Here is a 25735-nt window from a genome sequence, read left to right on the forward strand (position 1 = left end):
TCTCTGCCATGAAAGTTACAAAATTTTTGGAAGAAATTTTCAGTAGAGAAGGTGGACCACAGGAGTTGATATCTGACAAGGGAGCTCAATTTATGTTGCAAGAAGTTCAGTGCTTCCTTAAAGAACGAGCCATTAAACATAGCACAACCGCATTATACCATCCTATGGGTAACGGCTTAGTGGAAAGAATGCATCGTTTTATAAAAGGTGTAATTCAACTATCCGTTGCCAATAGCTTGCCATGGAAAGAAACACTTAAAGAAGCGCTGAACACATATAAAGTCACTCCACACTCTGTGACGGAAGTGGGACCGTTCACCTTGATGAGAGGGAGGATTGCCACTAACAGGCTTAGACCTGCATGGATGAATATAAAGAAAAGCTAAAATATTGATATGGATGAAATAGTAAGGAAAGTAAAGAGGAAGCAAGATCAATACAAGAAATACTATGATAGACAGAAGCATGTAAAAGAAAGTAAAATCAAAAGTGGAGACTGGATTAGGGTAAGAGAACCCAAGAGAGTTATGAAAGGAGAATCCAAATTCCGACCTCCCCAGAGAGTGATTAAATGTTCCAAGAAGTCAGTAATTCTGGAAGATGGCAACAAGTGGTCATGTAATGATATCATATTGTCAAAGGAAGAAGATCAGATGAGGAATGCTGCTGATCAGTCTCCCACGCAGGGATTATGGAGAGACATATCGGAAAAGCGAGTGATATCAATGAGAATATTACACTTCCAAGTGACGATGGTATGGTGAAGTATGTCAATGGAAAGATCCCAAGAGATCCATGTGAAAACAATAACTTATCTTCGAGAGCTAGGAGAATTGTACACAATTGTAAGAGGGATTTTATTTACTACTGAAGCCAGTAACACTTTATTACATTGTCACAAACCCTGGTTTACACCACTTTGGGACTTTGATATGGAGTCACAACATGTATCCTTTTATTAAGAATTAATGGGTAGTAGAAAGAAAGTTTTAAGTCATGTGTGTTGTATATTAGACTTCTGTATATAGTTTTCTCCAAACCAATAGCATGTTAGGTTGCCATTAGTATCTTCTGTATATAGTTCTTTACAATCACACCATTCATAAATAATGTGAGGGGGAGAAGTTATAATGTAGAGTGTTACGTGTTCAGTTTTATTTAGGAGTGTTCTTCTCATATGATTCTGGAACCTGCTCCCAGACTCATATGAGAAGATGCCTGTGTGAAGGAGGTTGGCTGTTGGGGACTTCCTCCAAATAAACTACGTTAAAATATAAATACTATGTTTGTGCTTCATTACAACAATGAGCTCACCAAAATTCAATCTGGCAACCAATCCAGCTGTACTCTATTATGGGTTTCTGTCAGCTGTCAGGCCTTCAAGCTGTCACTATCGCTTAGACACAGGTTGACGTGCAAACACATTGAAGGCACACGGAGGTACGAAAACATTATACTGGGAGGTGTCCCAGCCAAGAAAATTATTGTGAGGCCGGTGCATACTTGCCAACATTCTGTGACCAAAATGAAGTAGGATTTTTCAAATTTAAAAAATAATAATTCCCATAACAATGACATCACAGGAAAATACAAAACATACATTGTTGGACCATTGAAGCATTCTAAAATACTCAACCCATCAAACAGCACAACATGGAAAGATGTTCAAATGTTAAAAATGTATAATTCTGAATGGTCACCAAATTCATTTATTCAGAAGGTAATCACACGAAGCTGGTAGGCAACGTTTGCCACTGCTCTGTAGTAGCAGCCTGAGCAATACATATGTATTCCTGCAGTGTAACATAGCTCTCAACTCACCCGCTTTTGGCGGGTGTCACCCGCCTTGAAAGCAGATGAATCACCCGCCAATTCCCTCAGGTGCCCATTCACTTCTATGGGCCTCTCACCCGCCAAAAAGAAAATCGGGTGTTTTCACCCGCCTTGGAGACAAAAAAGGTTGGGAGTTATGGTGTAAGTTGAACACTGAATGACATGTAGACTGATACCCCCCTTAATCTGAGAGGCAGATGCTGTGTGATGGTGTTACGCTCTGCCACTGACCTTCACTGGTGGTTCACCTAAGGGTTGTACCAGCAAGAGTGCAGGACAGAGTCACGTAGCTGTCGGGTCAGTGGATTGGTCTGAGCCCAATCAAAGGAAGCATCTACCAGCCCACTGTACAGACAGACTTATTAATGTGCTGCATGCTTTGTCCTGCAGCCTGCCTTAGAGTCACATAAATTACCTACCACTGTAAAAAGCAGTAGGATCTGTCACCTAAATCTGTAGGCTGCAGGACAGCTCAAAAAGCAGTGGCCTAAATCTGTAGGGTTGGCAAGTATGCAGATGTCAAAATTAGTACATTATGGTCATACTGAACCACTTGTTAAGCTCCGTCAAGCCAGTCCACCCTCCCTAAACCCCCCCCCCCCTTGACTAAACTTTAAACCAGAGAAATTGGAGTAATGAGGCTCAGCCTCGGCATCCAAAAATCCAAAAACAACAGACAGATTCAATCTACCAGCAAGATAAAGAGCGGGGAAAAGGGAAACTTCCTGGTGGACGCAGAAAGATAGTTTGTCTAGCAGCCCTTGGCATTCGGCTGAGTATTGCATCCAGGACAATGAAATATATCGTGTGCCGCGCCCACATGCAGTTATTGTTTACTATCGAAAGAAAACGATGCGTGAACTACCATTATGTGCATAGGCTTGAAAGTCCTGTCAAACTGATTGTTGCTGGCTGCCAAATAATAATTGAAAAAAACGAGGCGAACCAAATAAAAATGTACACTTGATTCTAAACACATCTACGTAAACTGCAATTGGCTGAAAATATCTGTATTTATTAATTTAATATACCGACAGCCACATGGCTTTGCATATATGACAAACAAACACCATCAAACAAACATAGTATGTATACATGATAAAAAACAGAATATCTTTTAAATGCGACTTTCACTTAAGCGTCACTTCTGAGCTATGTCATGAATCCCCTGGCCGTCCCCTGTCTACACCGTTGACGCTACTCGCTGAAGTCCCTCATCAGTGTGTCTTAAACAAGTGGGCGCTAATGGGAACCCTCTGATCCGCCCACAAAATGGTAGAAATGTGATCAGCGTCTCAAACGAAAGGGGGTGGGGTCGATGTAAGGGGTGTGTGACGGCCGCATCGGACGTCATTTGCAGACACTTCCGCATGGCAACTACTCACCTAAAGCGGTTGCCAAGGGCGGGGTTGAATGCATTGAGCTGTCTACGCTGACCTAACCCGGAAGAAATCGAACTAGCCACGGTTCCACCTCTCTGTTCTTTATCTGCTGCTGGCTGAGGGCGGTGGTGGCATTAGCGCTTCCGGTCCCCCTCCCTGCAGCGGCGAAAGGAGCGCGGAGAGACGGACGGTGCGAGGAATAGGAAAGGGTGTAAGCAGACGAGGGGGACGGGAGCAAGGAAAGGAAGGTAACGGAGAGGTGGCTGGCAGGGGCACAGCAGCACTCAGGAGGATCCTGGAGGACGAAGACCGATAGCCGAAGGGGGCCGTAGCCCCCAGGAGCAGCAGCTGTCAAAACAAACACACAGGTATGAACTATCGCCCATACCTCCACCAGCATAAAGCATTAAACACGCGCCCCTGTACGCGTTTCATGGCCTTTATAGCTCTGTAAGCACCATTCCTAAAACGTGCACCCCCGTTGTACAGATATTCCCCTTCCACCACTGAGAAAGACCGACCTCTATACGCATAGCATTGTAAATGCATTATCCCCACCTAGTCGCAACGTTGTACAAACGGTGTCCACGGCCAGGAGGTCAATCTCAACTGTTCATTGTTAGCACTGAAAATACAGCAACCGTGTACCATCAGCACTGTAAACATATCAAATCCCACACACCCCATTGTAAAAACACCCGCACTCCTCGTATGACTGTACACATTTAGTTGCTTTCACACGGATCTTTTCAACCCCCACACCATCAGTTCGATGTACACATCAGCCCTCACCCCTAATGCTGTTGACAGCGGCACTCAGCCTGCGTTGGTGAGAAGACCTGCTCGACTCTGCCCCCATATGTGACATGACACCCCCTACAGTTACGTAGCATCTGCCATTAAGTTCAAAACCATGGGCGCCTGCTGTGCATATTGCATTCTTTTGTTCTTTAAAAAGTCTGGGATCCACCAACCAATACAACTGTGAAGATCTCCTGTCCCCTCTACCCAAGCAATGACATAATGTACTTACTTTTGGCACGTGGAGACCATGACAATTGCAGTGGTGCATGCTATAAATCAACTTAACATAGCGTGATCACACTCTCTCAATTTCCTTCCCTTGAAAAAGATGCTCTGAGGCCAACCTGACAGAACTGTTTGGAGTTCCTACACCGTGCAAATAACATAGTTGCCACTACCTTTGTCTAGGATGTCCTGTGAGTTCTCCTGCACCGGTAGTTGCGGCAGACCCCTCCCACAACTTCCATATACTACAGAAGTAACTTGCCATGCTCCCCTTTGTAACTTGTGCCATAAACAATCAATGGTATGGTTTCTTCTCTAGCATAGACAGTTTCCAAAACTGCTAAAAAAGGCATGTCCACCATGCCACCCCCCTTCTCTGTTTTAATCGTGCACCTTCAGCTTATAAATTGGGTACTATCCCATTGTCCCCAACAAATGCACCCATATTCTCACACACCCCACTAAACATCATGCCCAATATCCTCCATCTGATTGCCAGGTTCCACCCCACCACTGCCTTTCAAATGTTGTTAGCTAACACGCCAGACACAGTTGGATACTTTTCTTCAGTTGGAAGACGGTACCCTCTTCCTACTTGGCACCAAGATTAACTGAATGAAACATTGCTACCACCACTGCCTGACCTCTACATATACTCACTCCAATAGCCTGAGTAATGTGTTCTCAGTTGGAGTGATGTTAATCCTCTCCTATAGTTTACGATTATACTGTCAAATTCAGTTGGGTGCAACTATTTTGCAATGCACCGTAAAAGTTTATGCTATGCTCTTACTATGACTAGGCATATATTGACAATCTTGAAAAGGTGGGCTTTCCTGTTTCCACAAATCTTGGTTATGGGTTTGGCAGCTTGTAGAGTGATTTTGAAGTGGGGTGTATGCTTACGCTTACTAGGGTTTCTCGTCTTTCTAAGTCCTCGAGGGTGGTTCGGCAGGGAGGGGGCGTGGGGGTTCTTTCCCTAAGACAATTTAAATAATGGGTGAAAATGGTGCATTTTAGAGCACACTTTTTTTAGAAATATTGCAAACTGTTGGTTTTATACGTTAACTCATCAGAGAAATCTAAAAGATGCAAGTCACCAACATTTTACAGGAGCATTTCTCCAACATTCTCCAGCATTTCTCCAACACATTTTCATGATGCCTTTTCCCACAATATGTGCCAGTATGAAACATTTTCACAGTGGCTCTGCCCATACATTTCCATGCTGGCTGGACCATTATATACCCTATTATTCCCATATAAGAACATACTCGTGTTTGCTTTGTGCATAATGCCAGTAATGATGCTGTTAGAAAACATGTCCATGCTTGTTATATGGCCCTTTCCCCACGTAAGCACTCCATTTGGCTTTATCATTAAAAATGCATGCCAAAGTATGAAAACATGTCCAAACTGGCTGTACTAAAGTGCCAGTCGAGGGACATATTAACACTTTTGCTTGCTTTATCAAATATGCCCAATACAAAATGTCTTACCACAATAAGAAATGACTAGAGCATTGAAATGCCATTCTAGCTACATAATGCCATTTATGGTCGTTTTATTAAAGATGCCCAATACAAAATGTCAAGCCACAGAAAGAACAATACCACTGATTATGCTTGCATTATCTCAGCTGCCCAATATAAAGTGTCATACCACAATAAATAATGGCTAGACTGGCTTTATTAAAAGGCAAGTCTAGCTACATAATAACACTTAAAATGCTTGTTTTATCAAACATCTGCAGTACAAAAATACTATGCCTGCTCCATGGTGTGCCAGCACTTTGCAGTCAGACATAATCACGTTGATGATGAATGTGATTTCAAGGCGCTGGGGGAAGCCCAGGGGGCAGATGCGTGTCTTTGGATACAGTCATGCATTTTTTATTGGGGATAGATGCCAAGGAAAAGCTTCTATGCCCACCCCTTGAGGCCCGAGCATAACACAGGGGCCCAGTGATGGTGTATTTTTTTTTTTTACTGGGCATCTATCAGGTGCCCATTAATAAATGGCATTCCTTCCTCGTTACCCTCCAGCGCCTCACATGTACAGATATCAGTTGTGTGTACATTCAAGGTGCTTAGGGGTCAGGCTTGACATTGCATGCAAGGCGCTAGGAATCCCAGCGGACTGGGCTGGCATTTTTTTACTGGGCATACCCAGTAAAAAGTGCCATGCCTGGCCCCTGTGCCCCACACAATCAATGTGATTGCGTGTATGCGAGGCACTGGGGCAAGGCATGTGTTTTTTAAAAAAATAAAAAAAATTCTTGACATCTATCATAGATGACCAGTAAAAAAATGGAATCTGTCCCCTTGGTCTCGAGCTCCACACATAACGACATTGATTGTCTGCGTGTGGCAGGCACTAGGGGTTTGGGGGAGGGGAGGATTTCCAGTTAAAAAAAATACCGTCCCTGTCTCTGGGCCCCACAGAACTTCAGATGGAGAGCTGATTTTGGCTGGTGGGGAGGGAGGTTGTGCAAATGCCTTTGTTGTACAAACCTCCTACCCCCCACCCCCATTCGACAAAATAATTTCGGCCCAACACAAACGCACACACTTGCAAAACATACACACTGCAAGCACTCACTGTCATTCAGTCACAAGCACCCATAATGCTCTCCCTCATAACACTAGCATACACTCATCCATACACATATTTAAATAAATGAACATACAAATACACATTTACACAACATACACATGGCAATCACGCTCTCATGCACAGCAGCATCCATCATCCTATAGTTATTCACCTAACACAAGCATGCACGCATCCATATGCATAATTTAAATTTAAAAAAACAGATCATAAACCAACTTACTGCCACAGGTCTTTACTCTCCGGCGCTCAGGCACATGCTAGCATGAATGGTAATCCAGAAGCTTCCTGGTTTCTGCTCATGCGTAGAGGGGCCTGAGTATGGATGACTAGATGCCCCATTCCAGCCTGCTCTGTGCGAGGAGGCGCAGGAGTGTCCCCCTTGCACACAGATATGCAGTTCCCCAGCCTTGCATGGCACATTGAGCTTGCACAGCTAGGGAACTTTAACTGTTAAAGGGAAACAGCTGAGGGAGTGCTCGTAATTCGCTGGGCTGGCTCCTCCATAACGGGTGAGAGGGGGGGGCAAGACCCGGTGGGTCGACGCCCACTCACCCAATTTGGACGAGCCGCCCCCTAATTTTGTTCTTGTGCGTTTTAATGTATTGATGGTGAGCGAACTCACCAGTCATAGGAATGTGCAATCATAGTGGAGTGTTTTGTAGATGCTTTCCTTGTTACCCAAATACTGCCACTACTTGTTGAATGACAGAGTGAGCAGGCGGGTTTTGTTATGTTTTACTTTTATTATTTTTTTTTTTTTGTGGTGTTGTAGCACTTGCAGATGCTGCCCATGAATTTTGCTGAGTGCAGAGCAGCGCCATTGTGTTATTTTTATTCAATGTTATCTTTAACTTTTTCTGTCAAGTTGAAATCTGCCTTCTTGTACACGTTTTGAGAATGGGAAATGTTGGTTCGCATGTATATTGACAGTTCTGAAGAAGCATCAAGAGTGGGCCCCTTTTTTATTGTCACGGGCATTTGTTGACCTTCTGTTTCATCACAGTTGGCGAGATAGGATTAAAAGGTTTCGTATATTTGCCGAACAAAGTGCCCCACAAGGCCACATGTAAAATGAAGAGCGTTTAATTTCCTCCTCTTGTCCCATTCCTTCTGTAGATTGTTAACTTGGAAAGACCCAATATTTGCACAAATCAGAAGCAAACCACGTTTGTTTTCAGGGTATGAACATTATTAATGTTGTTTTGATAGGTGGGGTTTATACTCTGTGGCTGTGTTTCAGTGTTGTACTCACTCGAGTGGGGGACTCGCTTTAAACGTCTGCGTGTTTGTTTTCTTGTATTTCGTTATAGACTGGTTTGGCCGCCAAGAGCGAGCTTCCGGCACGAAGATATCCCCTCTCCCCTTGACTAAGCTATGGGGGAAGCTCGATGCTTTTGTTTGTATATTGACGTGCAGAATACAAGTTGTTCCCTCCTCTATAGCTCTGTGATTGTCCACGTTCTGCATACAGTGATTATCTTTTTGAATTGAGGATTAACACTTTTATCACTGGAATGGGAGATGGATTGATGTGTGTGTGTGTGTGTATGTTTGCGCATTTCCGGCGCACATCACGCTGCAGGCATGAGGTACCTACCCATGCCCAATTGGGTTTAGCAGTTAAATCATTTCACAGTGCCCGAGTCAAGGAGCCAACCAGATGATGGTATTATGTATATCTGTGGGCTCCTAGTTAAGGGATTAGCAAGGGGTGGCAATCAATTTGAGGACATGGTGGATAACGCTATGTCCTCAAAATAATTGTTAGCGATTACCCTATAGTCTTGCTTATTCATTTAAAGTAAACTTGTTTCAAAATCTAGTGGGGTAAATCCATCGGGCTTTCATGGTAAATTCAGGTCCAGATTGGACTGAGGGGTGCGGACTGGGAACCAAGAGGCCCTGGAAATCATTAAGTACCCCATTGTACACATTTTCAGCAAGGCCAACAACCCTTTTCCTGTGAGCAAATCTGGAAATAAAATGGGCTAGTTGCCACATAAAAGGCCCATCGTGCAAAGGCCTACCTGGAAATCTCCAGATTTCTCTATACGCTAGTTCATCCCTGATGGGACTGCTCGGAATGTGGGTGGCTTGCAGGTGGTACTCCTGTCGACACCCTGCTGATATCACGAGACTCCTTCAGCGGGGCGGGGTAGTGAGCGCATGAGTCAGCCAGGGTGCTCTGCTCCTGTGTACAACAGGTTCGAACGGTTACTGTTTTGGGTGCAGAACAACGTTTCCTGAACTGTGAAAACACAGGCTCGCTGCAGTGATTGCCGTGCCTCCTGGTAAGTGTAACCTGACGTCCGCTCTGGTTGCTGCCTCTTTACACTCAAGATACACGATATGTGCATGTTCCATAATATTGCTCTGTGAGTGGAGCCACTGTGGCAGGTGTCTTTGACACCTGGTGAGTCGCCAGTACAAATGGCTGTATGTAGGTAATTAAACATGCGTATAACTTCAGGGGTGTTCCATGATGCTTAAAACGAGCACTTACTATGACATTAAACATTCGTATGGTTAGAATTAGTATGGCCTGATGTAGTTAAGCAACTGGGGAATCCTTAAATCTTGACCCAGAATTGAGCAGGAAGTGCCAGACTTAATTGGTTGGAAAAACGTTAAGCGATGCAATAGAGATTGCTCGTTAATGAGTGCAGGTAGCGTTTCAGTCGGCTGTGGAAGTAGTTTTTGTCTATTATTGTGTGTATTGGTTCTTGGGGTATGATTACATTTGTCTCAAGGCCTCGGCGTATGTCTTGAATTTAGCGTTGGCAGAGATTTCGGTCGGGCTGCGCTGAACCTAGGGTTCTACTGGGGTTACTCACTTGGCCAAAAGGGTAGATTGTATAAACATTACTAAACATCAATTAATAGTGTTAAGCGTTTATTGTAACACATTAGAATCCTGTCCTCCTTTCAGCACTTCTTATTTGTAGGTCTCATTCCCTCGACCAGTCACCTTTGTCACTAAATTTGAGTGCCTCGTTCAATGTTGGTCCTGTTTCCCTACTTTACTACCCCCCCTTGTCCCTAATTTCCCTATTCCAACACAACCTCTAAACATCGCCTTCATGCCTTCGAATGATAAATTAAACTAGTCTTGAAATGTGGGTACTAGTTGATTGTGGTGTGCAGTTTTGTTAGATTGGAGATTATTTTATTGATTTTTATTTTCTGGTGCATTCTTGTTTCCGGTAAACCTTTAACAGTGTATTATTAAAACGGAACAACATATTCAAGTTAGAATTCCAAAGTGCATAAATTGAACAACCATCTAAAAAAACTCATGCTTCATTTAAAATTCCAACCCCGAAGTATTTAAGATCAAAGATTTGCTTAACTCGTAATATTCTCTAACAAAACACTTATGTTTTTAAAAAATGAATATCGTTTATGTTACAAAATATCTGAAGATAAAACAAAGTGCTCTAATAACTTTTTTGTTTTGTTGCTGTAATCACATTTCAATTGCACTATACCAGGAATCGAAAATGAGATTTGATAAGCGGGAGATAAAAGCAGCTCCTGGGTATCCAGCATTAACCAGTGACCAGGAGCTATGTATGACCTGGAGAACCATCCTAGAGCACATCGTTACGTGAATTGAACTTCCACATAAGATAAAATCCTATCACGCTGTCAATTATTTATGGCTCCTTGTGCTTTGTCATATCGATGTGTCCTAATGTTTAGTTATAGATTGCCCCAAATGTACAGAGTTAAATTCCCATAGCTGGGTGTTCAGCATCTATTGGCCACGGGAGCCAAAAGTCGCTCCGGTAGCTGTTGGGTGTCAAGGTAACCAGGCTCCCAGCTCCCCTCAATTTCGAACCCTACTATACAGCCAACTGCAGATTTTATATCGCATACATTTATCGATGTAATGTTCATGACATACGACTTTAGTAAATGTTTAAAAATAAATGACTTTAAAACATACTAGTAATGTGCTTGAGTGCGAATTAAGGGGGTAATTCATAGAATTCAGCGCACAAGTGTGAATCCCTGCGCCAGCCGCGTGCGCTAAAATCCATTTCCGCGCACAGCGTATTCATGGATTCCAGCCACCAAAACCAGCCGTGGCGCAGCGACCCTGCAGCAGCGCCAGTTACGCCCCCAAGAACGCCTCTCGCGCAGGGAAAAGCCATCAATATGCCCAATCCAGCGCAAAGGGCTGCGCTAACCGTGTACCAGCACGGCAAGCGGGCTTCGTGTATCACTGGGGTGCTCGGGAAGTACCTCACGCGATTGGCCCCATGCGAGCAGGGTACGCGTATTTCAGGGGTGTGCGGGAATTTCCACACGCGATTGGGCCCGTGCGAGCAGGGTACGCGTATCTCAGGGGTGCGCAGGAAGTGCCACACGCGATTTCAGCAGGGTACGTGTATTTCAGGGGTGCGCGGGAATTTCCACACGCGATTTCATCATGGTACGTGTATTTTGGGGTGCGGGGGAAGTTTTACACGCGACATCAGCAGGGCACGTGTATTCCAGGGGTGCGCGGGAAGTTACACACGCGATTCCATCAGGGTACGTGTATTACAGGGGTGCAGAGGGAGCACCACACGTGAATTGCACGTGTGGGTCCTCCCAGGTGTTCCCTCTACACCCTCCACGGCCCCTGCAGGTGGCTCACACCACAGGGGCATACCCTGCACATATCCTGCAGGCACACCATCCACCATGGCCATGACTCCCAGCCAACCCACATGTCAACTTGCACTACTGCCCACCAACGAATGTCCCCCTGCACCCCCAGTCACCAGGGGCACCCTCCACCAGGCCCCCCCCCCCATGTCTCCCACCACCCCCCCCAGCAGTGCAGGGGCACCCACCACCAGGCCCCCACCCATGTCTCCCAGCACCCCCACCCCCAGCAGTGCAGGGGCAGCCTCCACCCATGTCTCCCAGCACCCCCACCCTCCAGCACTGTGGGGCACCTGCCAGCAGGCCCCCACTCATGTTCCCCACCACCCCCACCCCCAGCACTGTGGGGCACCTGCCAGCAGGCCCCCACCCATGTCTCCCACCAGGGGCAGCCTCCACCAGGCCCCCACCCATGTCTCCAAGCACCCCCACCCCCGCCACCAGGGGCAGCCTCCACCAGGCCCCCACCCATGTCTCCCACCACCCCCACCCCTCCAGCACTGTGGGGCACCCGCCACCAGGCCCGCTCCCACGTCTCCCAGCACCCCCACCCCCCAGCAGTGCAGGGGCAGCCTCCACCAGGCCCCCACCCATGTCTCCCAGCACCCCCACCCCCCAGCACTGTGGGGCACCTGCCAGCAGGCCCCCACCCATGTCCAACTCATGTCTCCCACCACCCCCACCCCCAGCACTGTGGGGCACCTGCCGGCAGGCCCCCACCCATGTTCAACTCATGTTCCCCACCACCCCCACCCCCTCAGCACTGTGGGGCACCTGCCAGCAGGCCCCCACCCTTGTCCAACTCATGTTCCCCCACCACCCCCCAGCACTGTGGGGCACCTGCCAGCAGGCCCCCACCCATGTCCAACTCATGTTCCCCACCACCCCCACCCCCCAGCAGTGCAGGGGCACCCACCACCAGGCCCCCACCCATGTCTCCCAGCACCCCCACTCCCAGCACTGTGGGGCACCTGCCAGCAGGCCCCCACCCATGTGCAACTCATGTTCCCCAGCCAACATGTCATCACAATCTAGATCCCTGGTCCCTATGGTCAGCCTCCAAATGCAAAACACCCACCCGAGTATTGCATCCACCCACTCATAATTTGCAATTACATCACAGAACACCAATTGCAAGTTCCGAAACAAACACATTTCCCGCACATACACCCAATGGGTGTCAGTGAATCTCAAAACACATATGAAACCAATGAGATACCACACATTGAAGTTCACCAAAAAAATATGTATTAAAGGAAACATAAATAGAATAAAAAATGAAGAAACAGAAATGTGAATGTACAAAAATGAAAAGAAGCATGTCCGTTAAAAAAAGCAAAACCAAAAATAAAATTCCAAAGTAATGTTGTCCAAAGTCAATGTCCACAAAACAAAATCCAATGAGAAATAAAAAAGAAAGCCATTGCTCCATGGTTAAAAAGTGAAAAAAAATATAATCCAACTGTGAACTATGTACATGGGAACAAGCCAGGGTCCATTATCCCAACAAAATAAAGGAAACCTATCTAACTACACTAACTAATAAAAAAAAAACTATATACAAAAATGTGGCCAATGTCCGAAAGGTCCAAATAAAATAAAAACAAAAATGAAACCTAACACTACCTACATAACTATGTACAAGGGCAGCGGGCTAGTTTCACGGATCACTAGTGGATGTCCCGGGCCAGGGCATCATCGAACTCCTCCTCAATGTCCCGGAGGCGGTCCTCCTCATTGGCCCAGAGGGTCCGCAGGGCCGTCGACGTCTCTACCTCCAAACCCCTGCGAATTGCCTCGAGGCACTCGGCCCGGCTCAGGGCCCTCCGCATGGAGTTCTCCGCCCTGACCATTGTGAGCCGTGCCTCTTCCGCCCGCTGCCGCTCCGCATCTATGGCGTGGCCCAACCGCTGCCACACGGAAGACACTCTCTGTCCTGGGTCCTCCTGCCCTCTGGCCGATGCCTGCCCCTCTGATGTTGAAGGCCCCGAGCCTTCATGGCTCGCACCACATTGCTGCTGCTGCTGTGCCTCTGCCCGTGCACTGCCTCCTGCTGCCTGCACATCCTCTGCCGGCTGGGATGCTGTCGTAGATGTGGCCACCTCTGTTGGACGTCCGACTCCCAACTGTGGCAGGGATGCCTCCTCCACCAGCCTGGCCGCACCGTCAGAGGCAGCTCCACAGGGCACCCAGGTGACTGATGGGTGGGAAGATGGCACAGAGGACGACTGGCGCGTAGGGGGCCCAGTTGAGGAGGGGGTCGTAGCAAGCCCCTTCAGACGGAGGAATCCGGCCTGAGTGACCTGTCCCAGCAGGCTGACGTGGTCAACGAGCCATTCGAGATGACGTGCAGTCTCTTCATGAAAAGACTGCAGGTCACCTCACATGGCCCGTTGACGCAACGCCACACCAGCCAGGACAGGCTCAACCCGGACCTGGATAGCCACGTCCGCAGGCAGAGGAAGGCCAGTTGATGTGAGCTCATCCCCTGCCTGAAAACGGGTCTGGACGTAGGCATCCCTGCTGGTGCAAGATGATGCAGGGACAGGATCAGGGACAGGATTGCACACGGGCACCTCCGTGGCGGCCTGTGCTGCCTCCTGTCCCTGGTCCTGCACTGCACCACTAGTACCAGTGGGATCCCCACCTCCAGACCCCGTCTCTGGTGCTTGCACGGCCTCCTCTTCCACCAAACCCCCCACCAACCTGGATGACTCCGTGCCATCTTCCCCTGTTGGGCCCTGTGGGGTCCCAGCTGCCCCTTCTGCTGCCGAGGAGTCCAACTCCAACCTCCGCATCTTGGACCTCCCCCCGGCAGCTGCAGCCTGCGACGCGGCACCGGACTCCTCACTCCCCGACGAGATGACAACATGGGAGGGGAGCCGGGCCTTGCGTCTCCGGCTGGCGGTGGGATCCCTGCCGCTGTGCTCTACAGCACCTTCTCCGCCCTCTTCATCAGTTGACGCTGCAGACAGGGAGAAACAAAACACAGGCATCAGGGCACTGTACAATGGACACATACACACACACATGACAGTTGTACATGAGTGGCATTGGCAAACCTCAGACATGTCATCACAATCCCCAACACACATGTCATTACAACTCGCACACATGAGCCATACCACAGCCATATCGCAACTGCCACCACCATCCATACACATACAACAGCATGAGCAGCCAAAGGTGAGCCAGACATCACATGCAACACAGGAAGTGCACCACACATGTACACACACCACCACACTTGCATGCATGTGTACACCTCTGCCAAGTGTCGCAGTGTTCAGACGGGCATCCATGTCACATCTGCCAATCAGGCTTCCACATACCGCTGTCACATGCATCCATGTTGCATCACTGTTGCATCCTTGTCAAATACACACACATGCACATTTTCTGTGCAGGCGGCCGACGCGAGGTAAGGAAGCCCTTCTGGGCATGCCTCCGATTTTGGAGCCAACTGGGCCCCCAGGCCCTCGGAGCGTCCCTCTCCCACCCCGCACCCTCTTCGTGTTTCCCGCTCCCCTCCCGCCTCCCAACCCGCCCACCCCCGCTCTGATTGGGCCGTGAGCCCCAGCTGGAAGGGTCTAGCGACCCTCCTCGCGGCGGCCCCTGCATTTTCTGTGCAGGCGGCCGACGCGAGGTAAGGAAGCCCTTCTGGGCATGCCTCCGATTTTGGAGCCAACTGGGCCCCCAGGCCCTCGGAGCGTCCCTCTCCCACCCCGCACCCTCTTCCTGTTTCCCGCCCACCCCCGCTCTGATTGGGCCGTGAGCCCCAGCTGGAAGGGTCTAGCGACCCTCCTCGCGGCGGCCCCTGCATTTTCTGTGCAGGCGGCCGACGCGAGGTAAGGAAGCCCTTCTGGGCATGCCTCCGATTTTGGAGCCAACTGGGCCCCCAGGCCCTCGGAGCGTCCCTCTCCCACCCCGCACCCTCTTCCTGTTTCCCGCTCCCCTCCCGCCTCCCAACCCGCCCACCCCCGCTCTGATTGGGCCGTGAGCCCCAGCTGGAAGGGTCTAGCGACCCTCCTCGCGGCGGCCCCTGCATTTTCTGTGCAGGCGGCCGACGCGAGGTAAGGAAGCCCTTCTGGGCATGCCTCCGATTTTGGAGCCAACTGGGCCCCCAGGCCCTCGGAGCGTCCCTCTCCCACCCCGCACCCTCTTCCTGTTTCCCGCTCCCCTCCCGCCTCCCAACCCGCCCACCCCCGCTCTGATTGGGCCGTGAGCCCCAGCTGGAAGGGTCTAGCGACCCTCCTCGCGGCGGCCCCTGCATTTTCTGTGCAGGCGGCCGACGCGAGTTAAGGAAGCCCTTCTGGGCATGCCTCCGATTTTGGAGCCAACTGGGCCCCCAGGCCCTCGGAGCGTCCCTCTCCCACCCCGCACCCTCTTCCTGTTTCCCGCTCCCCTCCCGCCTCCCAACCCGCCCACCCCCGCTCTGATTGGGCCATGAGCCCCAGCTGGAAGGGTCTAGCGACCCTCCTCGCGGCGGCCCCTGCATTTTCTGTGCAGGCGGCCGACGCGAGGTAAGGAAGCCCTTCTGGGCATGCCTCCGATTTTGGAGCCAACTGGGCCCCCAGGCCCTCGGAGCGTCCCTCTCCCACCCCGCACCTTCTTCCTGTTTCCCGCCTCCCAACCCGCCCAACCCCGCTCTCATTGGGCTGTGAGCCCTTCATCACAGGTCCTCCCAGGGCAGCCCTCTGCCCGGAAGCCCCACCGGCTAAGGGCCCCAAGGCCAAGGGCGGCTCCAGGAAGTGTCAGCAGGTGTCCGCAGAGGAAGCCAAGGAAGCCACCAGACACCGACAAAACTGTAAGTGCTGGCTTGGGTGGGGAGTAGAGCAATTACTCTACTCCAGAAAGCTCCTGCCACTCTCACTTACCTTTCAATGGCCTGCAGTCTAATGTTAACCAGCACCATTGCCCTAGAGAACCACACTGATTAGCCTGCGCCACATCTAGGCAGAAATGTGATTGTTAGCATATGCCGCACTTAGATGGCATCTCTAATAGCCTCTCTATGAAAAGTTGCATCTAGAAATGCGGCCAATAGCATCTCTGTGAAAAGTTGAATTTAGAAGTGTGCCCAATAGCCTCTCTGTGAAAAGCTGAATTCACAAGTGTACCCAATAGCCCCTCTGTGAAAAGTAGAACTTAGAAGAATGCCCAATAGCCTCTCTGTGAAAAGTTGAATTCACAAGTGTACCCAATAGCATCTCTGTGGAAAGTTGAATTTAGAAGTACATTTAGAAAGTTGCATTTAGAAGTGTACCCAATAGCTTCTCTGTGGAAAGTTGAACTTAGAAGCATGCCCAATAGCCTCTCTGTGAAAAGTGGAATTCACAAGTGTGCCCAATAGCCTCTCTGTGGAAAGTAGAATATAGAAGTGTGCCCAATAGCCTCTCCGGGAAAAGTTGATTTTAAAAGTGTGCCCAATAGCCTCTCTGAAAAGTAGAATTTAGAAGTGTGCCCAATAGCCTCTCTGTGAAAGTTGAATTTAGAAGTACATTTAGAAAGTTGCATTTAGAAGTGTACCCAATAGCTTCTCTATGGAAAGTTGAACTTAGAAGTGTGCCCAATAGCCTCTCTGTGAAAGTTGAATTTAGAAGTACATTTAGAAAGTTGAATTCAAAAGTGCACCCAATAGCTGTGAAATGTTGCATTTAGAATTGTGCGCAATAGCCTCTCTGTGAAAAGTTGAATTTAGAAGTGTGCCCAATAGCCTCTCTGTGGAAAGTAGAATATAGAAGTGTACCCAATAGCCTCTCCGGGAAAAGTTGAATTCAGAAGTGTGCCCAATAGCCTCTCTGTGAAAAGTTGATTTTAAAAGTGTGCCCAATAGCCTCTCTGTGAAAAGTAGAATATAGAAGTGTGCCCAATAGCCTCTCTGTGAAAAGTAGAATTTAGAAGTACATTTAGAAAGTTGAATTCAGAAGTGCACCCAATAGCTGTGAAATGTTGCACTTAGAATTGTGCTCAATGGCCTCTCTGTGAAAAGTTGAATTTAGAAGTGTACCCAATAGCCTCTCTGTGAAAAGTAGAATTCAGAAGTGTAGCCAATAGCTTCTCTGTGAAAAGTTGAATTTAGAAAGTTGAATTCAGAAGTGCACCTAATAGCTGTGAAATGTTCCATTCAGAAAGTTGAATTCAGAAGTGCACCCAATAGCTATGAAATGTTGCATTCAGAATTGTGCTCAATAGCCTCTCTGTGAAAAGTCAAATTTAGAAATGTGCCCAATAGCCTCTCCGTAAAAGTTGATTTTAGAAGTGTCCTCAATAGCCTCCCTGTGAATTAGAAGTCTCTGAAAGTGCATGAAACCCTTCATATCTCACCAACACGCTTACTCTCTCCTTACATCACCACTCAACTAGAACACAGAGATACTATGACACCATTCGGTATAAATGTTCTCATATCAACATTTGCTGCTCACTCCACATAATTCTAAATCACTGCTGGCTACACACCCCCCAGCAAGGCGTTCTCCTCAGGCCTAACGCAGCCACATCCGATCTGGATTAATCCTGCCAGAACGAACACATACTCCTGACCTCTCAACCACCACACCTACCGCTAGAAAGCAGCTATTACACTGATACTGCACGAGCTGTACACATACCTGGTGCTCACACGCACCTTTTGACTCTCTCTACTCTCTCTACTGATATGAACTTCAGTTCCCAAGGGCGTTCAACCTACCAGCGCCTTCAGACCATACCAATGGTATATAAGGCGCTATATAAATGCAAAATAACAATAACAATAACATGTACACAGTGCTGATACATGCAGCCAAAAACAACATACATGCGTGACATCACGGACATGTCTACTCACATACACATTCATCCAAACATGTGTGCCCACACAACTGCATTTGGCAGGCAAGCCTACACACAAGCACCATCCATGTCTCACACATTACAGCCCTCGCATGTGTCAGCCCCACGGCCCTGTACACCCCCACCCATACTCGACCCCAAACAAACAGATGTGCAACCTGCACACTACTGAATAATCACCACACGCACTGCTCACAATCAGGATGCATGTACACTCACCGCTCGACTCCAGACAGGTCTGCTTCTCAAGGACCTGGACGTGGAGCGCTGGGGATATGCGTTCCAGGACCCTCATCTGTTCTTCCGACAAGTGGCCCCGGCGCCCCTTGGCATCCGCTGCCTTCAAGAGGCGCCGGGCCTTGTTCAGGGTCCTGGACCTGAAGTCCTCCCAGCGCTTCTTGACATGTTTGTAAGTCGCGGACTGCCACCCCCTCCGCGTTGATGGCAGGCACGATGTCAGTCCAGATCCGAGTCCGTCCTTCCTTGTCGGCGCGGGAACTTCCGAAGAGGGCATCATACCTCCCCTGGACTTGCTCCACCAGGACACCAACTTCGGTGGCACTGAAGCTGGTGCCCCTCTGCCTCTCTGGCCGGGGGTTGTCAGTGGTCTCAGATGGTGTTTGCCCCGACATGACAAGGCAGGAGTGGGTGGGCAACTGGGTCCTGGGGCTGTGGAGCGATGGAATCCCAGTCGGGAGTCTTCGGTTCCAGCAGGGGTGGTCACAGCAACAGCACCCCTGGCTGATGTGCAGGCAGCAAATGGCAGGGCACGTGGGCAGCAGGCAGTCAGGCAGCAGCAGATGGCAGGTGGGAGCGTGCTCGGGGATCTGGGGGGCAGTAGTTCGGCCTTCTGGGCAGGAGCGTGGTTTTCCGTGTGCTTACGCGTGGCCACCTTGATACGGAGTGATTTGGCACGTGAAAAATCTGCACGTCAGCGTGTAATTCGAGGAAAGGCCCTTAGCGCGTCTGCACGCATACACATTTTCATTGGACAGAAGGCCCCTCAAGCGCCCCTGTGACGTGACCGACGTGCATGGGCATTTCAGCGCGCGTGGAAAACTGCACGTCCGCGTGTAATACGAGGAAAGGCCCTTAGCGCGTATGCACGGCAGCACGCATATGCGATTTCATTGGACCAAAGGCCCTTAGCCCGTGAGCGCGTGTAAAAAACTGCACGTCCGCATGTAATACGAGGAAAGGGCCCATGCGCGTAAGTGACGTGATGCGCGCGTGCGTTTCCCTCAGCACAGGTCAAAGGTGAGCGGGCCCAGCAGTTCGCTGTACGTGCCTTTCGTAGAGACCGACGTGTGTTGCTGCTTCCTGTTGTTTCGCGCGCCATCACATCTTCACAGCTATCAAGGACGGATCTCTTCTTTTGGCGGGGGTATTGGCTACGCGTGTTTTTCTGCATCGCGCTAGTCAGACGGTGAGTCGCACACGCTCTTTTTCCCACTGCGGGTGCCCCTGTGTATCGCACCCATTTTCGATGTCATAGTAGCCTGCGTGTCCCACGCGTACGCGTTATTCGTGTTACTGGGTGCCACCGCGTACTGCGGGAGGTTGAATCCACGCACGTAGGCTGAAGGGTTGCGTGCACGGTTTTACTGCAGTTTTGGGGTGCCTGAGCGTTGCGTGACCCGTCACCACATCACCGGGGTCACATACAGCCTTGCAGGTGCAGGGGGGCTGTTAACATCTTTCTTCCCACCCCAATTGCCCAGGTCAATTGTGGTGTACACCTCCCATTGGCACCACTCCATCTGTGCCAGCACTACTACATCTGTGCCATGGCTGGGAGGCCACCAAAGGTGAGGGGCGCCTCAGCTGGGCGTACTCCTCGTGGCGGGCGTGGTCGGGGACGTGGCCGTGGTGACCAGGGTGTAGGGGGACTCCAGGGTGTCCAGGGCAGCCACAGAGGGGGAAGAGGCAGGGGTGCGCCACTTGAGCACAATGTTGTGCCATGTGTCGGTGCAGCCATGCCACCACCCCCTGTGGTTCCGGGGGATGCAGCTCCTGCATCTGGCACTGGCACCCATATGACCCGGCAGTCCGTTTCATCGACTGCCACGGGCCCAAGGGTAGTGGTAGCTGCAGGTGCAGCTGTGGACACCGCCACCCAGGCTCAGGGTCTGCCAGCGCAGGCTGCGTTGGCACTTGAAGAGCCCTTGGTAGATCTCCACCAGGCCAGGGGGGAAACCATAGGGGCAGGCCGGGCTGCTCAGACCAAGACACGTGTCCCTGGGGCAGTCATGTCATCTGCTGCCCCGAACAGCCGGGTGTTGGCAAGTGCAGGGGCAGATGCACCCAACAGTACCCCGGTTCTGAGTCTGCCAACCAGGACCGTTGTGGTCAATGATCCTGCCACAGCTGATGTTGCTGCGCAGGGTCCATTAGTGGGCACCCAGCTGCCACTGACACAAGTCAGGCCTTTGGTCATCCCTCCACCTGCCACTCCCTTGGCTCAATCCACCGAACCCACTGGCCATACTGGTCAGGGCGGCATTAGCTGTTAGGAGGTGGTTACATTTACTTCATTGAGTTTACAATCACATCAATTCAGCTGCTGCCATGTAACCTACATATTAACATTGGCGACGAGGATTGGGCCAAGGAGAAAAGGCCCCCAGCAGCAGCAACACTGCAGCAATATTGATTACAGTTTGGATGCAAATGGACGGAGTGTTACACTAGATGTGTTGTGTAATAACAGGCGAGAAACACGGCCATCCTCTTGGAGCGGAGTAAACCAGCAAAGCGCATTTTGGAGCGGAGCACCAAGAAAGAAGTCAGTGCCTGGCAGTGGAGAGAACCATAAAAGCATACTGGAGCTGAGCACGAATATTGAGGAGGTTGGATGACCTCTGGATCACAAATTGGATCACCTGTGGATTACGGAGGAGGCTGACCTGTGGATCACAAATTGCAACTACCACAGACAGCGCTGACAATATCAGCACAGGTTCCACCTGAAATCACACCTTATAAAATTTAAGTACAAGTAAGTGACAGTGTGGCTGTGTAAGGTTTCCTACCTGGGGGTGACATTAATTAATTCACAACATGGCAAACGTCCCAGCCCCAATTTTCTTCCTGCCTACACCAGGTGAGCCCAGAGTGCGTTGGATAGACTGGAAAGAGGGTTTTCAAAAATATGCACTGGCAGCATTTGGACCCAATTTCTCCAATGAGCGCAAAGAGGCGCTCCTATTTCACTGTTTAGGTGCCGCAGGACAGGAAGTGGTCAAAAAACTACCAGAACCTCCAGACATTCGTGATGGGGGTCCATATGAGAAAACATTAGCAAAATTAGACAAACACTACTGTGTTGAAGAAAATATAATTCTTGAAAGGTACAAATTTGCCACGAGAACTCAAAAAACTGGAGAGAGTATTGAGGAATTTGTAACTGCTCTTAGAGGTTTAGCCATCAAATGTAGATTTGACCATTGTTGAGATGAGCATGTCAGGGACCAACTCATGATTAAGTGTTCTAATGATAACGTCAGGAAGGAGTTATGGAAGGAAAGAAATCCTTCTCTTGATAGAGCAATTGAGATAGCGAAAATGATAGAACACACAGACAAATGTATACAAATGCTTCAAGTGGATAATTCATCTCAAGATAAGCCCAAAACTGATGACAATGAAGCTGCCATACATAAGGTTTCGAGAGTGATGCAGAGAGGTGCGGCAACTGCGCGTCGCACTTGGCAAATGGGTAGGAGACCTGAGGGTCGCCAAGGTCCCTTTACCAGAGCATGGGGACAAGGATCATCTACCAGAGGGTCGCCCAGTGAGAATGTTACATTCAGGGGTGGCAGGGACTCTGGTTATCCTAGAGGTGCATCAATTAGGAGGTGTTTCAGATGTGGGAGTCTATATCACAAAGCATCTGACAAAGAATGTTATGCATCAAACATTATATGTAATGAATGTGGGGTCAGAGGACACATGGCTAGATGCTGTAGGAATTTTTATACCGCCCCAAGTCAAATACATGAAGTCAATGCAGATCAAGAATTTATATCAATTGATGATGCTGGTAGAGAAGTTATATTTTCAGTCAATGCCATTGATGGGAAGGTCAAGAAAAAGAAACCATATGCAACTGTGTTAGTTGGAGGGGTGCCAGTATCAATGCTCATGGACAGTGGAGCAGATTATACTTTGATATGTGTGCAAGTGTGGAAGGAGAAATTTGGATGTTGTACATTGTGGGAGAATGTAGTCAGAGCAAATGCTTATGGAGATGTGCCCATAGACATTTTAGGGTGCTTTGAAGCTGAGCTCCAATTCAAAGACAGGAAGGCGTTAGGGACTATCCATGTAGCCAACAGAGGTGGAGAGCTGTTGTCCTGGAGCGATCAGGCAGAGCTCAAGATAAGACTTGAAGCTAGCCACCCAGAACAGGTTTTGACTGTTGAAGGTGGAAAATCCGGTGGAAAATCGGTCTCGAGCATTGTTATGGAAGGGGCCAGAGGGCATATGAGTGGCACTAAGTTAGGGTGCTTGAAGGGATTTGTGCACAAAATTTGTTTGAAAAGGGATGCCATTCCCAAAGTTGCCAAATTACGGACCATTCCCTTGGCCCTGAGAAAAGATGTAGAGAGTGAATTGAATAAAATGGAAAGTGAAGGGGTGATAGAGAGAATTGATTCCTCAGAGTGGGTTAGTCCTATTGTAATAGTGAGAAAGAGCAGTGGATCTCTGCGGATATGCATAGACCTTAGACACCTGAATAAAAATGTAGTGGCTGACAAATTTCCTTTACCCAGAATAGATGATTTATTGGCAGGGGTGTCTGATTCCAAAGTATTTTCTCTTATTGACCTCAAATCTGCATATCACCAAGTAGAATTACACCCTGATTCGAGAGATCTCACAGCTTTCATTACCCCTATTGGCCTTTTCAGATGTATAAGAATGCCATTTGGATTGATTTCAGCAGCTAGTGTATTTCAGAACGTCATGTACAGATTACTGGGAGGAGAGAGAGGTGTCATGTGTTACCAGGATGATGTGCTAGTATGTGGGAAAAATGAAGCAGAACATGATAAAAGGTTAGAGAGAGTGTTGAACATATTCAAAGAGGCTGGCCTTACAGTATCGTTAGAGAAATGCATATTCAAAACTGACAAAGTTGAATATCTAGGTCATGAAATTACAGGTGAAGGGATAAAACCCAAAGAAAAGGCCATAGAAGCTATTCGCAAGATGGAAGCACCAAAATCCAAAGCAGATATACTATCTTTTCTAGGTCTGGTTGAATTTTATGGCAAGTTTGTTAGAGGGTTGGCAAATTTGTCAAGGAACATGAGGATGTTGACTCGTAAAGGTGTTACGTTCAAGTGGAATGAATCTTGTGAGGAAGAGTTTGGTAAGATTAAAGATGCTATAGTCAATGCACCCATCTTGAAAACGTTTGAAGAAAGTAGACATTCATTAATATTTGTGGATGCAAGTGACTATGGTATTGGGGCAGTCCTAATGCAGGAAGATCAGGAGGGCTTACACACCATAGCATTTGCCTCTAGATCTCTCAAAGGACCTGAGAACAGATATTCAGTGGTAGAAAAGGAAGCATTGGCTTGTGTCTGGGGAGTGGAAAAGTTCAAAAGATATTTGTGGGGCAGAGAATTCACAGTATGTACAGACCATAAACCCCTAATAGGAATATTTACCAAAGGTGGTCTGGAGGGAGTCTCCAGACGCATCATGAAGTGGGTGACATCCCTACAAGGCCTGCAATATGATATGCTTCACATTAGTGGTGAAACCAACGTAGTTGCTGATGCCTTATCCAGATCAGTAGTGAGAGAAACAGTGTCTGAGGAGTCTCCTCTGACTCGTGAGAAAGGTGTTGAAATATTTCAGGTTCATGAGTCAGTAAAGAAAGAGGAGTGGGACAATGCATGTTCAGAGGATGAATTGTACCAGAGAGTTTTAACATTGGTGACGCAGAACAGAATAAGAAACTATATTGGTGATTTAGGCGGGTTTGCCAAAGTTAAGGAAGAACTCTGGATTGATAAAGGATACTTACATAGAGGACATCAGATGGTTGTACCTATTAAAATGAGAAAATTAATAATTGAGCTAGCTCATGTTGGGCATTTGGGACTGCCTAGAACCAAAGGCTTGCTTAGAGCAGAATTTTGGTGGCCTAATCTTGACAAAGACACTGAAGAAGTGGTCAACAATTGTTGTGATTGCATTGAAGGTAATAAGTGTCTCAGGATTCAAAAAGTACCCATGACTGTTAGAAAGCCATCCACAGTTCCATGGGATGAGGTTGCTTTAGACTTACTAGGGCCTTTCAATATCGAGGGTGGGAGAGACACCTATGTACTGGTTGTCATAGATTTATTATCCAAGTGGCCCGAAATATTTACACTAAGAGACATATCCAGCAGTAGCATCATTAAATGTTTGGAGTAATTATTTTGGAGAGAGGGATTCCCCAGAAAGTGTTTATCAGATAATGGGACCCAATTGGTTTCCAAGGAATTTAGAGAGTTCTTGAGTAACCATGGAATAGAACAAGTAACCACTTCATTATATCATCCCCAGACCAATGGGTGTGTAGAACGCTTCAACCGCACTCTCATGGATGCAATTAGAATTGCGGTAGCAACAGGAGGTGACTGGATCAGGACCATAATGGAGAGAACATTCCAATATAGACTAGCAACACACAGTGTTACGGGTGTATCCCCATTTGAACTATTAAGAGGGAGGAAACCTAACTCACACATGTGTCCAGGCTGGATGGGAAGGTCAAAATTCGTAGGAATAGATCTGGAGGGAGTGAGAGAGAAGATATTTGAATCTGGGGTCAGATCCAAGGAGCAATATGACAGGAAGAATGCTTGTAGAGAATTCAGTCTTGAGGAAGGTGATTGGATCAAGATCAAACTTCCCACCAAGGTGCATCCATATTTTCACAGCCCAAACAAGTTGTTAAAGATTTGGGATCTTCGGTGCTTGTTAAAGGGGGTGGGGTCTGGAACAAGGAGAGGATAGCAATTTGCAAAAAGGTAAACAACAACTTGTAACTGCACTGCAAGGTATTTAAAGCAATTTAATTATTTCTTCATATAGCGGTGTATCAGATACTATGTAAATAATGAACTACTTATGCTCAATGAAATCTATTATCTAGTTTAGGCAAATACTTATATTTTGGTAAAAGGAAGGGAGGTGTTAGGAGGTGGTTACATTTACTTCATTGAGTTTACAATCACATCGATTCAGCTGCTGCCATGTAACCTAGTTACCAAGGAACCTTTGTTATGATTAAGCAAAGGTTCCACATTCTAGCAGCAGAGAGAGAGAGGATTGAGAGCATGGCAAGTGCAGGGGCAGATGCACCCAACAGTACC

At 48.3% G+C, this 25735-nt stretch overlaps 1 protein-coding gene across 4 annotated transcripts in view; it reads left to right on the top strand.

Annotated features, from left to right (window-relative positions):
• The first annotated feature begins 3004 nt into the window (after window positions 1-3004).
• The window catches only part of CSNK1G1 (casein kinase 1 gamma 1), a 1083432-nt gene continuing 1060701 nt past the window's right edge, over window positions 3005-25735 (top strand). The window contains exon 1 of one of the 4 annotated variants that reach the window (XM_069624685.1): window positions 3005-3583. The gene's annotated coding sequence lies outside the window, so the exon portion shown is untranslated. The remainder of the gene's footprint in view (window positions 3584-25735) is intronic. The other 3 variants (XM_069624691.1, XM_069624684.1, XM_069624687.1) reach the window with 3 other exon arrangements.

The sequence above is a fragment of the Ambystoma mexicanum genome, chromosome 11 (assembly GCF_040938575.1).
Source record: "Ambystoma mexicanum isolate Mex_15411 chromosome 11, UKY_AmexF1_1, whole genome shotgun sequence".
NCBI classification, from domain to species: domain Eukaryota; kingdom Metazoa; phylum Chordata; class Amphibia; order Caudata; family Ambystomatidae; genus Ambystoma; species Ambystoma mexicanum.